Source organism: Diorhabda carinulata, chromosome 5 (assembly GCF_026250575.1).
Source record: "Diorhabda carinulata isolate Delta chromosome 5, icDioCari1.1, whole genome shotgun sequence".
NCBI lineage: Eukaryota > Metazoa > Arthropoda > Insecta > Coleoptera > Chrysomelidae > Diorhabda > Diorhabda carinulata.
Window position 1 is genome coordinate 9,500,661 of NC_079464.1, and position 14,554 is coordinate 9,515,214.

Here is a 14,554-nt window from a genome sequence, read left to right on the forward strand (position 1 = left end):
TCCCGTCTTTAGTTATTGGAGTACCGAATAGTGAGATATCGATATCAACTGTCGTCCAGTACTGTCTGCCATTATTATCGAATGAGATGGAGAAAGCAACTTAATTACAAATACAAATGTCAAAGATGGATTGAATGCATGAAATCAGCAGTAATCTTCTTTTACCTCCATTCACTTTTCCCTGCGATGTTCTCGATGAATCACGGCACCCATCTTGTACATAGCTTTCTCATTTCCAAAGTTTCAGTTAATATGCGATGTACCACATTTTTTTTGAAATACCTATTGTATCGGCTCGGTCGAGCACTTTCAGTGGACGATTATCCAGTGCCGCTTTATGGATTTTCTTTAACATTTCTGAAGTCGCAACCTCATTTTTTCGACCACTCGGCTACCCAATATTTTACTGCTGGTAAAGGAGCAGTCTCACTCAGAGTAAAATCTAGTTCAGCTTTTCTATTGGTTGTGCAAGGCTATTCCATTAAAAGTATAGTATCACATAGCGATAACCAAAATTTTCCATGCTTACAAATTCAAAGTAAACGTTCACTATACATGGTTACCAAACCGATACTAAACGTTGCTTCTCCAAACTTAAAACATATGTTGTATAGATTGTGTACTTTCTAATACAGTGGTATTTCAAGCAATTACCACCATCTCTAAATCATACAAGGTTCTTCTGGAACTATCCTCGTACATTATTTTGTTACTTCTGATCGACTAATGCAGATAATGTGATATTATTTGAAAAATCGAGAAATTACTCCATGAAAATATTAATCAATCGTTAATTTAACTGTGAATACTGTGGAAGTCACTATAATTCACCAACTAATATAAGAGAACATTTATTAAATCTATTTCATACCACTTCCTCTATATAATCAACTTTTTCAATGAAAATGATAATAATTAATGTCCAATAGTTCATCTTGGAATTAATTAAGAGATAGCAAAAATAATAATTGTAATAATTACCAATTTGATTACCATCAATTTCAAGTCTACATCCTCAAGCACTATGATAATGGTAAATGCTATTTATTCAAAAAATGTTCTGTAGTATTTTTAATGTAATGAAGGCCACGTTACTGGCAACCTCGCACTGTGATTAATTCATTATAATTTTTGTTAGAGCATGTGGTTTTCGATTAACGAGAGTTGATGTTTGAAGTGATAAACAATAAATTCATGAGCTCAACGTTAAATTGAAAACCGACGGAGTGAGGCAAAGCTATCGATCTCATCAACGAAATTTTTCTGAAGGCAAGGACACACATTTACAATCTCCTTTGACCTATGATGTGTTATAGGCCGTGTAAATGTTCTTTCAGTCAGGTGCGTACTTTCTACAAAAAATTGTCTATTTTTTGATCTCGAAAAAAATTATGCTAGAATACTGTTGCGTTGCTTTTTTATTTTGGGACAAGGAATAGTGGTTTACATAATCTTCAACTTTTTAATAACCAATACATACATGTATATTATCAATTTTTCCTACAGTCTACCATAAATTAAATAGTAAATAGTACTGTAATGATTTTCTTATTTATTTATACGATTTCTATTCGTGGGGTAAATTAATATTAACTATGTCTTACGTTCATAATTTATTTAAACACTATACACATACTTAACTAACTTAACTATCAATCAACTAACTTAAATAATTTATTTAAATTCTTCGGTTATTTTCTATTTCGGTCTGTTCACCACGACTATTATTCTTAACAGAACTAAACTGCAGTACATAAGCTCCTTATATATCCAAAAATAATTATCCAAAGTTCTAGAAATATAAACAATCAAAATAAATTAATAAATAAATAGACCTTTCTAGAAACTATTCAAAAGAAACAGTGAAAATAAACCGCTTGCTATAAAAATCAAACGAATTCCGGGTATTTCGTCAAATGAGGGGCTTTCGCCGAATTTTAGAATTCTACTTATAAGCAGGACCGGTTCCAGGGTGGAGATGAGTTCGTGACGGTAGTAACAAAAATCAATGGTATACATCAACAATCGTAACTTTGGTGGATTTTTATAGAAATTCTCAAAATTTCTTATATTGACTCTCAAATAATTGCAGCAGAGGAGATAAGTGAATACTCTTAGTCTGTTTCAGTTTGATTTCTAGCTTTGTATTGTACGTATAAGTACTATGGGTGCTAGTTTTAGTGTCGAGGGTAGTGGAAAGGTAGAAAAATAAACAAAGTTCGATAAATTAATCTTACTATAATACATCAACCAAACTATACACACAAAAATATATGAAAAAAAAAAAGATTAAACTAAGTCTCTGGAAACGACTCTCCTCGATTCCTAACGCTTCGCCTGGGACAATTAGCAGGTAGCCGGTATTGGGTTTACCCAAGTGAGGTATGTCGGGGAAAGTCCAAGTCCGATATGTCGGAGAGGATTAATATGATTGTATGCTATTTGGACATTGAGCAGGTTACTTGCAATTTCATTCGTCAGGTATCGGTCAGTCAGGTGTCGACGGATTATCGTTTTATTGAGGTTTGTTTGGACGTGTGCCTGTTTTAACTATTTTCAAATGCAAAGTCACATGGCGTGGTCGCCACAGTACTTTTGTTGCTAAGACATTGAGAAATAGTGTTCTCAATATGGAGAGAATATTTAATGAAGATATCTATATAGTAAGAAAAGGTTGAAATGGAAATGAATCAGCGAAATCTGAAGACAAAGTTGTAATTTAAAAATATATTCTTCTTTCTTCATTTCCTACATTTCTACATTTCCTCATCCCAGCTCAAGATTGTCACTAGTGGTTAGGTTTAGCAGTGTTTTTCTCAAGAAACGCCAAAGAATTCTGATCTCAATGGTATCCAAGGACTGTTTCGTTTTTTATGTTTCTGTTATGTATCATAGGTATGATTGTCGCTTTGTAAATTCTTGGCTTTATTTCTTATTGGTACTTGTCCTCTTACCTGGAGAATGAAAGATCTGTATTATTATCAATGATCATTCAACTGACAAATATAAATTGAAAAAATAACAGAAAATATCAATATTATTTAAAACAGCATAGAAGTAGTAGAATCTTCGAAAGGTTTTAAGTGGAAAATACGCATCAGAAACAGATCATTAATCAAGAAGTATTTAGATAAGTGGACACCTATACAATTATGGTTTATACGTGTGCTATAAAATGGAACATAAGAAGAAAGCTTCCTACAACAGTATATACCAGGGATTCCCAAACTATTTAGAACAAGAAACGTCTTTCCTAAAATAGTCTGATATCTCAAAATACTGTCTGAGTATTACGCTGAAACCCGATATTTTATTAGCATTCGTTGAACTTCGGCTTAAAGTCCTCTATGCTAAAGGTGGTTAACACTTCTTGTATTATCACATTGGCTTCTGATATGGCTGTCATGTACGAATTCATTATGTTCGGAGAAATTTCTCAATTTGGAAATTTCAAACCTCTTAGTAAATTGTGTTAAATAAGTTGAAATAACATCTTGAGGAATTTTTGATAATTTCTACAAATAAGTAAACTGTTAATATTCTTTTCAGCTTGAAAATTTCACTGATTAGAGCCCATAATATTGATTTTTTAAATCGAATTGAGATTGTTACTCTACAGCTGCCTGTTAACTATATCACACCAGATATCAGTATAGTAATACATATTCAGGTTGATTAAGGGTTGAAAATATTACGAGAGTTAGAGCATCTTGATGGCAAACGAAATTCGCTGTTCAGAAGTAAGCGTAGAAGACTTCTAAATTCTAGCATTTAATCCTATTCTTTCAATGGACTCCATATTCTTGGTTTAGACCAATGAAATTGATGAATTATGATAAACCAACTGAATTAACATTTTAATTTTGAGGAAGAGAAGAAATTCATTGAGAAAACAGTGATTCCAGGAGAATGTTGGAATCCATATTCTTTGATTAGACCGATGAAACTGATATGTGATGATAAACTACTGAATATACATTTTGAAATAAACAAGAGGAGGAATATATTGAAAAAAGAATAAACTGAATGTACATTTTAATTTGAAGAGGAAGAATGCATTCAGAAAACAGTAATTGAAGAAGAACTTTGATGTAGAAAAAACTAAACGAAACGGTAATAAGATGGCTCAAACTGTTTCTACAAAATATCAAAGAATCTTAATGTCCCAACAACCCAACTTATTAAACACACTTAAAGACATATATGGATGGTTTTCACGATATCACAACATTCTCGAGTTGGTGACTGGATGAAGAACAACACGAGCTTAAAAGAATAAACGAAAGATGCTTTAGGACAAAAGATAAATACAAAAATAACAGAGATAATTTTGATTCTTTGAGACAATAATCAACTCTAGATATACTCGAAAAGTTTGGAGTTGCAAAAAATATTTATTCTAAAGTATTGAGATTTGACTCTTGGTATCGTCATAATTTATCAACAGAAAGATCACATAGGAATTAAAAAAATTCTATTCAAAATTTGAAAAGTAGGACTTGTATATGGATGCTGATATCCATCAGAAAATCAGCTATAAAAGAACCATTTTTTTGTAACTCTTGTCATTGGAAACGAAACTTGCACGATAATTCAGGACCAAAAAAAATTTATCAAAAGGAAAACAATAGCTACGTTGTTTTGAGATAAAATGATATGCTTCTTGTTTATTTCGTAGATCAAGAAACAACAAAAACAAAATTCATTGTGAGCGGGCAATTCAAGACAAAATGATGACATTTGGCACGGTTTTGATCCATGTTAATACAGTACCGCATAGTACCATTGTGACAAAAGTTCAAGTGCGTTATTTTGATCACTTATTTTAGAAACCTTATCTAACACATCACTTAATAAGTCACGTAACTAAGAAAAACACATTTTTGGCCAAAAACAGACTTTATTTATCAATGTAGTTTCTTTTAAGAGCATTACAATGATTCCAATGCTTCTCTAACTTTCCGATGCCGGGCTTGTAGAAGGATTTGTATTTTGCCTGAAAATTAGCCTCATTTTCTGCAATCGCTTCTTCAGTTTACCTGAATTTCTTACTGGCGAGCGTATTTGGAGATCAGCGAATAGTCAGTAGTCACTAGGAGTCAGATCTGGACGGTAGATGAAGAAGCAATTCGAAGAATGATTCGATCAATTTAACCATCGTTGCCATCAACTTGTGGATTATCTTGGTGAAACAGTGTTTTTTCTTCGACATATGAGGCCGTTTTTCCTTTATTTTTGCATTCAAACGATCAACTCTATGTATAATTCACCATTGACTGTCTCTCCCTTTTGGAAATATTCAATGAACAATATTCCATGCGCTTCCCAAAATACTGAAACCATAACTTTTCCAGCTGACTGTTCTGCCTTTGGACGCTATGGACGTGGTTCACCGGCTACAAACCACTCAGATGATGATCGTTTTGATTCTAGAGTCCAGTAATGGATCCATGCTTCGTCCATTGTCACATTTAGACCCAAAAATCTGATTTATCACGTGTAAACATGGCCAACAGTGCAGTGAATCATCAACACGTTGTTGTTTTTGATCGATTGTGAGTGAACGCGGTACTCACTTTGGAAAAAGCTTTCTCATGGTCAAATATTTATTGCCATTTCTGAGCTTGTACATTATATTTTTTTTCATAAAGAAGCAGTGATAAATTAACACAAAAATAGCTTCACTTAAATGGCTGTCGCTTTTTTCGGACTAAACCAAATATTCGTGAATTTTTTCACATAGTCTTTTGAAAGTTGGTACTTCGTAAATGTCACATGGAGTTGACAATGACAACGCCATCTGTGTGTCAGCCACACGACTCATTGAAAGATGTAGTAGCATCCATTGATCACCCCTTTTTATAAGCAAAGGTATAGTTTGATGGACAACGAATAGTTTCAGGGCCTAATCTACCGGAGCTCACTAGTCTCAAATTTCTTTGTAGATGATAGAGAAAAGAAGGTCTCTCGTTGAGATAAATATTTAGATCTTCATGACAACTTCGCGGAAAAGTAAGTGAGACTGTTGAAATCATTTAATTTTAAGTTTTTTTTACGTTATCGAATTGACTCCGTCGAGATTCATTTTCTAAAATTGGTTGCGATTCTCATTTTCGACATATAACACCATAACAATTCATAACTCAAAACAAGATGCGAATATAGTAGAGAAAAATTCCGATTGTTTTCCTCTCATCAAATCTGTTCTCGTTATTCATTAGAAAAATGGATAATTGAATAATAAAAATTTGTGTCAGTACTGTACTGATTTAAGCAAAAAAATTTACGTTCTCATAGTGTTACAGAACAGAACATGGCTTTAATGCAAGTAAGAGTATAAGTAAACGGTGCCGCGGGTATGTGACCTACGACCTGATTTCTATTGCAAACTTTGCTTGCAAGACGGTCCCGTTCAGCCTCAGGCTCGTCTTCAATTTAGTTTCGGCATTAGAATGAACGACATAACACTTAATTCTATATATCTTCATATATAATACAAGTGTGCATTGAACCTTTTTATAAATCCATTTTTAGATAAACATAAAAACTTGTCGAAGTCCTGAATGGAATTTATTCAACATAATGGTGTCAGCATTACCAAATGTTCCAAAACAATTCACTGCGTTCTTATATGGTTATTAGAATAACGGAGAAATTTGATAATTTTTGATTTCTCCATTATTCAACTTCTTTTTTGATAATAGACAAATAATACTGATCCACAACATTTTGCGCACATACGTTATTTTTCTCGCTTTCATACCTATAAGAAATAATTACAAAAAATTATTTTCAAATTAATGAAATTAAATTGTAGATTATTTTTGGGAAGTCGTTTTGGATTCACAACCACTCTTCATCTTTACCTAGAAGATATTTTGTACAATACTCTACACCTTAAAGCTTCCAAAATACAGAGACTTCTCCCACAGGAGGCTTTTTTGAGCTCTTATGTCCTCCTTCTCTAGGTGTTAATAGTTTTACTTCAAGGTACTTGAGCCTTTTAATGAAATGGGCAGGACATTCCCAGAGTAGATGCTGTACTGATTCCAAGGCTTGGTCGCGGAGCTACAGTTGTCGTCCTCTGCTATGCTCAACGTCTTAAGATAATATTTGAAGACGCAGTAACCAGTCAAAAAACCGACCACAAATTTCATGTCGTTTCTGGTCTTCACACATGATTATGAATCTTTCAGAAAGACTCCATCTAATGTTTTATTCATTTATTTTGTTATTGATGTGACATCTCCTGAGACCACAGTAGGGTTCTGGTCCAAGGTATAGAGTCGTTGCCCTTTTTTTGACAAGACTGCTTGCTTTCTCATTCTCTGGTATATCCTGGTGGTGTGGAAGCCACATTAGGGTTACTTTGTTTTTGTTAGGTAGTGATTTCAGAGTTTGTTTACACTCCCACACTAATTTGGATGCTCCCTTAATAGATATAGGACCTTCAAGCCCGCTTGACTATCTGGAAGAATGTATATACGCTTTTCAGAGAGGTTTCTATCCAAACAGTTCCGAGCACATTTGTTTATTGCAACAATTCTACCATAAAAGAGGTGAGCGCTTTTCCTAGAGTTATGGAGAACTTTCATTTTGATCCAGAAATGCCTAATCCAGCATATTGCGCTATAAAACTACAAAAAAAATATAATTCATTCTCACAATAGTTTTCAAATGAAGCCCAAATGTTTAAAAAATAATAATTCTACTTTTCCTGCCATGTTCAAGAAATATAATCTCTCATCGAGCTTTCATTATAATGGCCTTGGTACCGTTTCTTAAAGTCCATTATATCTTGATGGAAGCAATTGTTCTATTGAAGAAGCTTCTTTGAATTTATTTAAACGAGAAAACAAGTGTATCTTGAGAGATACTCTATCTCCCATGTTGGAAAAATGTGTAATAATGTTAGCGATCAGCTCTATAATTTCCGATAAAGCCTTGAAATACTGCTAGTTATGTATACGAAGTGAATGGACAATATTTTCTCAAAACTGCAATTTTCATAGAAATCAGTCGAATTTATATGTGTCCAATTATTAATTTATCGTTTTGAAAACTGTCCATGTATCATAATCATCGTCGAAACGATACTCCGAGGTATACGGTATTACATGGATGTCATAGGCATGTCGAGGTGTTACATAGAGATGATGTCAAAGGTTCTTTTGGCTATTACAAATGTCGATGAAGGGGTCACGTGTCAGAGACGTCAATCTATTAGATGGTAATAATTAATGCTATTATAAAGTTGTGGTTTTCTCGTGACCTAAGATATGCATATGATTTTATCATAAGATATCTATATTCAATGCATTTTTTCACAGTATGAAACAGGACTAAAAGAGAAAGGTTATATCCACTACCGGGAATTAAAAATAAAGCATATGCGTACTTTTTTTGTTTTCTTTTTCATTAATTTTGTTATGAAGATATACATGTTAAGTTTATTTATTACTGGTCAGTATTAGTCATTAACAGAATAAGTTAAAAAATTACGGTCGCCAAATTATTACTTATTTGATCCTGATGCCTTTCTATTTTTTCAGGTGTGAGGCTTGTTGAAGTTGTAGCACAAGTTGTCTCTCTCAGATGTGCATGTTTTTCTTCTAGAACCGCGTCCTCGATCAAAGTAACCAGTCTTCTGGTAACGACGGTGAATTCTGGAGACTAATGTGTTCTCTGGCACATCGTAGACGGGCTGCGTGGTGAGCTAGGGTTAATTAATTTGGGGCCAGTAGCAAACATTTTTGCTCCAGGTGAGCTGCCCTAAATCATCTTCTGACTGTATAACCAACCATAGCCACTCCTCGCGTTTCTCCGACAATGAATCGGTCATCTCTCTCAAATGGCCATTTTTTTTTAGAACTGCGTCTTTAATAAAAGTTACCGGTCATCTGTTCATGTTCAGCCATGTTCAGCTATTTCTCATTGACTCTGGCCTTGTCGCTTGAGCAGCTTTATCATTTGGTTTGTCCATTTTCAGATGGGGTTCTCGTTTATTGTTAAGCGATGTGTATAACCTTTTAGAGTGTAAGTTACCTCTAATTACCATTATTTTAAACAATCATAAAAAGGGTGGTTACCGGTCACAAGGCGAATACAATAAGTCCTAGGGTTTTACTAAGAAAATTTTGAGCTCAATTGTTGTATACAGTGAGTTACGGTTGCAGAATTTATAATATGAATCGATTTTTCTGCTCACGAGCATATATCAGACTCTAAAAAATTTTGTAGGTGTTGATATTTTTTCTAGTTTGTAAATTTATTAATTAGATAACTCTTATTAGATCTGATATCACATAAAAGACCGCATAAGAGCTATTCCTGTAAAATCAAACGCATTTCAAAGAAAAAAAGGGGCATATGGTGAAATAATTATTTTTAAGAAATAATGAAATTCAGTCAATTCAATCAGTATAATGAATACCAAACATGTTTCGATCCATGGCTAAAAATGAAAAAATATTTAAATCATAAATATGATTTTTATTCTCTATAAATCTATAACTATTGTCAGGATTTCATATTTTAACGATTACTAATCTGTCTTTGAACGCAACGCGCGAATAGTTTACGAAAATATCATTATTCATTCAGTAGATATGGAAAAAGCGTTCTTTTGATATGTGAATAACTTTTTTAATCTTTATAACCTAAATTCGATGGTTTTACTATGCTATTTGTTGAGCTTTCTCGATGGTGCTTTATGATCCACAGTCCCCGTACGCAGTGTCTAGCTTCACTTTCATTTGCGTTGGCTTACTGCTTTTCAAAATCAATTATTTAATAACACCTACCCACACTTATATATACGTTTGTCAAATAGAATCTAGATGTTTGAATGGGGTGATATATTCAGGTCGAAGTGGGAAACTTTTCAGTGAACCTCCGTATATTTGTTCCATATAACGATTATACTCACCCTCTTTAGAAAATTGTTCAAAATTACAGTAAACTGCAGGCACTAGGTGTGACCCTCATTGTGTTTGATATTGATAGTCACTATGACTTCCTTGGAAGTACATTTTTGTAATTCCTATATGCTCATGATCGAATGAAAAACACAAAAAATGCTCTTTGTTTAAAAAAAATGAAATTAATATTCAAAATTAGAGAAAAGCCTGTTAGATCATTTGACAAATTATGATATTTGAAATTTTGAATAATGTCCTGCACCGCTTCCATAAATATATATTGAGATTACCGTAAAACGGCATCCAGTGAATCCGCTTCCTAGAGCATCCCGACGTCGACCGCTTTGGCCGACGCTACAAGTGGCGCCTCACGGCGGAGTAATGCCGCACCAACCGCCCTACTTGAAGTAATGTACACTTAAAAAGTCAGAAAAGTTAATTAATTATTTTAAACAGTTTGGAATGTGCTTGAGCACGATTTCCCTTTTGAATGATAATGTGAAAAGTTAGCGGAAAACTTTCTCGTCTTTATTTATTAGATTTTCTTTTTAAGTTGTACGCCGCGCCGAGGTTTAGAACAGCTGTTTTAAGGTTTGTTGGGAAAATCTGATTACAATAATTTTGATATTGGGAAATTACATACTTTTATGAAACAATTGTATTTTTGAGAATTTAACTGATTACGTTTATTGTAATTTTATGTACAAATTTAGAGGTTTCATAAAAAAATGCTGTCAATCATAAAAATAAACCTTAACTATATTGGATTGAAATCATGGAGTTGTACTGAAAATAATGCACAATTATTTCCTCGTGTGAGTCGTGAATCTCATTATTCACTATTCGCTATCCCTATCTTCTATATGTCTTTCTTAAATGCATCTAGCCATTTCCTAGCATGGACGCACTCTTCTTCGTTTTACGTCTTCTCCACTTTTTAACACTGGCTGTTACCCTCAACCAACGCAGTTTTTCTTATAGTGATATTGTTGAAATGAGAAAGAATGTTTGCCTTGTTATGTAATAGATTAAACACGATTCCACAAATCAGTTTAGTGGATAGTAGACATTGAAACTCTACAGGCCTTCGCTACAAAGCTTGATATGATTTAGGATCCAAGAATATATGGGTGATTCCATTATAACTGTGATATTCAATGTCCTGTATTGTTTTTTTGTACTAGTCATTAATTAATAATCAATTAATAAAAATTTTGTGTTAATTGAATAATTCTTAAGATATTTAAACATTATTTTTATACAATATAACTTGCCACTTAAAGAAAACTTATACTACATCACTTGAATGTCAGTACCGTGTCATGTCCATTCCTAGAATTTACCGATAAATTATTAATTTTTTTTTGTCGTAACAAATGATTTAAACTAATTACCTTATAAATTCTAATGTTTATGATCAAACTGAGGAAAATTGATGCACTTGTTGTTTAATATCTTAAGTTACCATGTCAGTACCGTGGATAAATGAGTCAGTACCGTGGAACTCAAAATCCGACATTTGTGTCTTGCTCGTGATACTTTGAAGTTGTAGTAAATTCCTCTTAGAGTTTTATTTTTACAGTAAAATAGATGAATAATATGCATAAAAAAGTTAGAAAAGTTAAATTTTAAAATCTTGAAATTTTGAATACAAAAAATCACAGTTAGAACGGAATCACCCATATAACCCACCTGTAATATAAAAAATAATCTATCATGTCACAAGTCATTGATTGTAGTAGTTGATTCACAATTTATCTTCTAGGTAAGTTTTGTAAATCTGTGAAAAAAAATATATATGTTTCTCGGGAAAGTTATTGTAATATTAAAAAAAGAATGATAGGAGTGCATTTATTTTAAAGGAAGAAACGATTTTTACCAAAGAAGATTATTTTTCTCCATTAGTTGATTAAGTAGGTACAACTAAAATTTATTCTGATCATCTTAATTAATACTTTGATCATGTTATTTTGATATTTCAACAAATAAAATAATTTATGACACATTTTGTGGCTTTCTTTATAAAAAACCTTTTTGTTTGAAATCGGCCATTATATATTTGCCCGGATATTATGTTTTATTATTTTATATTCTCACACATAATATATCTCAAATGTGGACAGTATAATCAGTCTATGATGATTATATTTCGGCCTTATCTTTATTTTCCTAGGTTATCAATGTTTGTATGATATTCTTATCTTTCTACCTACAAGCTGGTGGACTTAACACAGGTACAGCCTGATTAAAATTTTTCCTATCGGTACACATAATATTACGTATCATACAAGGAGTGTCAAGAGCTTCTTAAACTATCATGAACAAAATTATATTAGTGTTAATATCAAATAAAATTAAATTTGATTTTTTTCAAACTTTATTAAGCAATTTAGAAATCTAATATGAATCTAATTTCTCTAAAGATAATTTTTTTTTGTTTGAAACTGATTTTATTATGAAGAAATCGATTATTTCAATTAAATTCACAAGAATATAAGTATGTGATACGGTAAAAGTGAGAAATTCGGTGATTATAGACAATTACCGGTAATTACGAATAATCACAAGTTTATTTGGTAAATAAATTATTTTATTTTTATCGAATTTGCCGCAAAGTTAATAATATCCACAACTCTTAATGGGGAATGTGATAAAAGTCTCCAACTTTACAAAAATTCGTTCAGTTTGCGCAAATTTTTAGCACGTGACAACCACCGTAGACGTGACCCTCTCGTGGAAAATAAAACATGGAATGATGGCTGGTATGCTTGAGTATTTTAATTCCGAATTACTTAATATTTTCTATACTAAGAAAACAAACAGTGGTTAGGTTAGATAGTAACTACTCAGACAAACCTACACTCTTTTCTAGTGGCCCAATAAGCAGGATTCGTCGATTTAAATCTGATCATTCATCAGTGTTGAAAATGATGTTTTACTTATAAAAGGCGTAGCTTCTGATATGAAATTTACTTTAATTATGTATTTTATGATGCTGTTTAAGATCCATATTACCTCTACAGATATAAAAAAATCTGATTTAAATTAAAAAATGTAATATAAAACGATTTTTCATATTTACCAAATCAGTGGTGATTGTGATTTTATATTATCATCGATTTATCATTTTTACTGTAACATATACAATAAGAAGTCATGAAAACGCATCTCAAAAGCTTATATTTAAGAAATAAAGAAATTACTTCATTAGATACTATATTCGTAGATGTTGAGATATTGTCAGGAGGAAAACGAAATGACAGCTCAAGAATTTGAAAAATATTTAAACAATGAAATTCTTCAAATAATTTTTTTATCACACAACAAGAACGAAAATACTATTTTAAATAACTATTGAGTCCAATTAGCAAGTGAGGCAGTGAAATAACGATGGTGGTCCTCTATAAAAAAAAATAAAACTGAAAAATTATGGTTAATTCTATTTACACAATTATTTAAAATTTCTGCTGCTATTCACTGATAATTTACAAAGGGCAATTCACTAAAAAATGATTATTATTATCAAATCAAATATCTGTTTTTCAGTATTCAGTAAATAGACATCAGGAGCAATAACTGTATTCAATTCTATTATTCTTTTATTCTTTAGGTAGTGTCTTAATTTTGAAGGCTGGCAACAATCCAGGCAATTCAAATTTTGGCAACTGCCGTTCCAAAAAGTTGCTTATCAGAGCAATTATATCAATATCTTGGATTTTTGGATTGTCTTTTCTTTCTCCACTTTTCTCGCGATTTTTTCTTCTATGATTAGCTGAAGTACATAGTACTTCTCTTATAACGTGACCTATAGTACAGGTAATACGGCAGAAGTATCTTCAGCTCTTATCCCGACTATCTAGCACTCTCTTCTTTTCACAGAATTTAGTTATGCTATATTTTTCCGTGTTCTTTTTTCGACCGAGCTATTGTCCTAATTCATACATGTTTTAAGATATCTCAACTCAACATATCGCATATATATTCTATGTTTTCCAAAGATTTGCTAATTTTAAATGAAGTGGAAATCATGGATGAGGATTCATTAACCAAGCAATGCTTCTTGAGGATAAAAGCCCTCAACAGTCACAATGTAAAGTACAGTTTTCTGTATCAAGTTAAGCAGCACTTTGACTATGCCTGTTTTGATAATCTGTGGTTAGAATTCTTGTAATATAACTCCAAGCACCTTTTAAATAACGTCATATTAGAATTATATCAAAATAAATTGGTCCCAGATGTCGAACAAAGAAAGATAAACTCCTCGTATCCTTTGTTATATAAATATTCACTTTTGTCTGAAGATAATAGTTATTTGCACAGACCTTGCACAATATATATAATAAGAATAATATCCCAAATTAGACTATGCAGTTCCAGAACTCTAAAAATTTATTATCGAGGCATAAAATACACAGTGGATATGACTGCGGCTTGAAGCCTATGTAGGTAACTTGCATGAGACCGGAACGTGAATGCACTTAAGCTTATAATGTGCAATATATAATGAATTTTTAATTTGTAAAATTAAAGACATTTGATCAATTAATACAGATTCTTTACACCAATTAACTAAATTGTGAATTATTTTCTCAATATTTGCTGAAGCCTTTGTACTATAAGAATAAGATACTTAT

At 32.2% G+C, this 14,554-nt stretch overlaps 1 long non-coding RNA gene across 1 annotated transcript; it reads left to right on the plus strand.

The window, feature by feature from the left end:
* Positions 1–1,253: 1,253 nt before the first annotated feature.
* On the plus strand, positions 1,254–11,766 carry LOC130894074 (uncharacterized). Its single transcript, XR_009059280.1, has 2 exons — positions 1,254–1,341; positions 8,553–11,766. It is a non-coding gene; the product is annotated as an uncharacterized LOC130894074 (long non-coding RNA).
* The last annotated feature ends 2,788 nt before the right edge of the window (positions 11,767–14,554 follow it).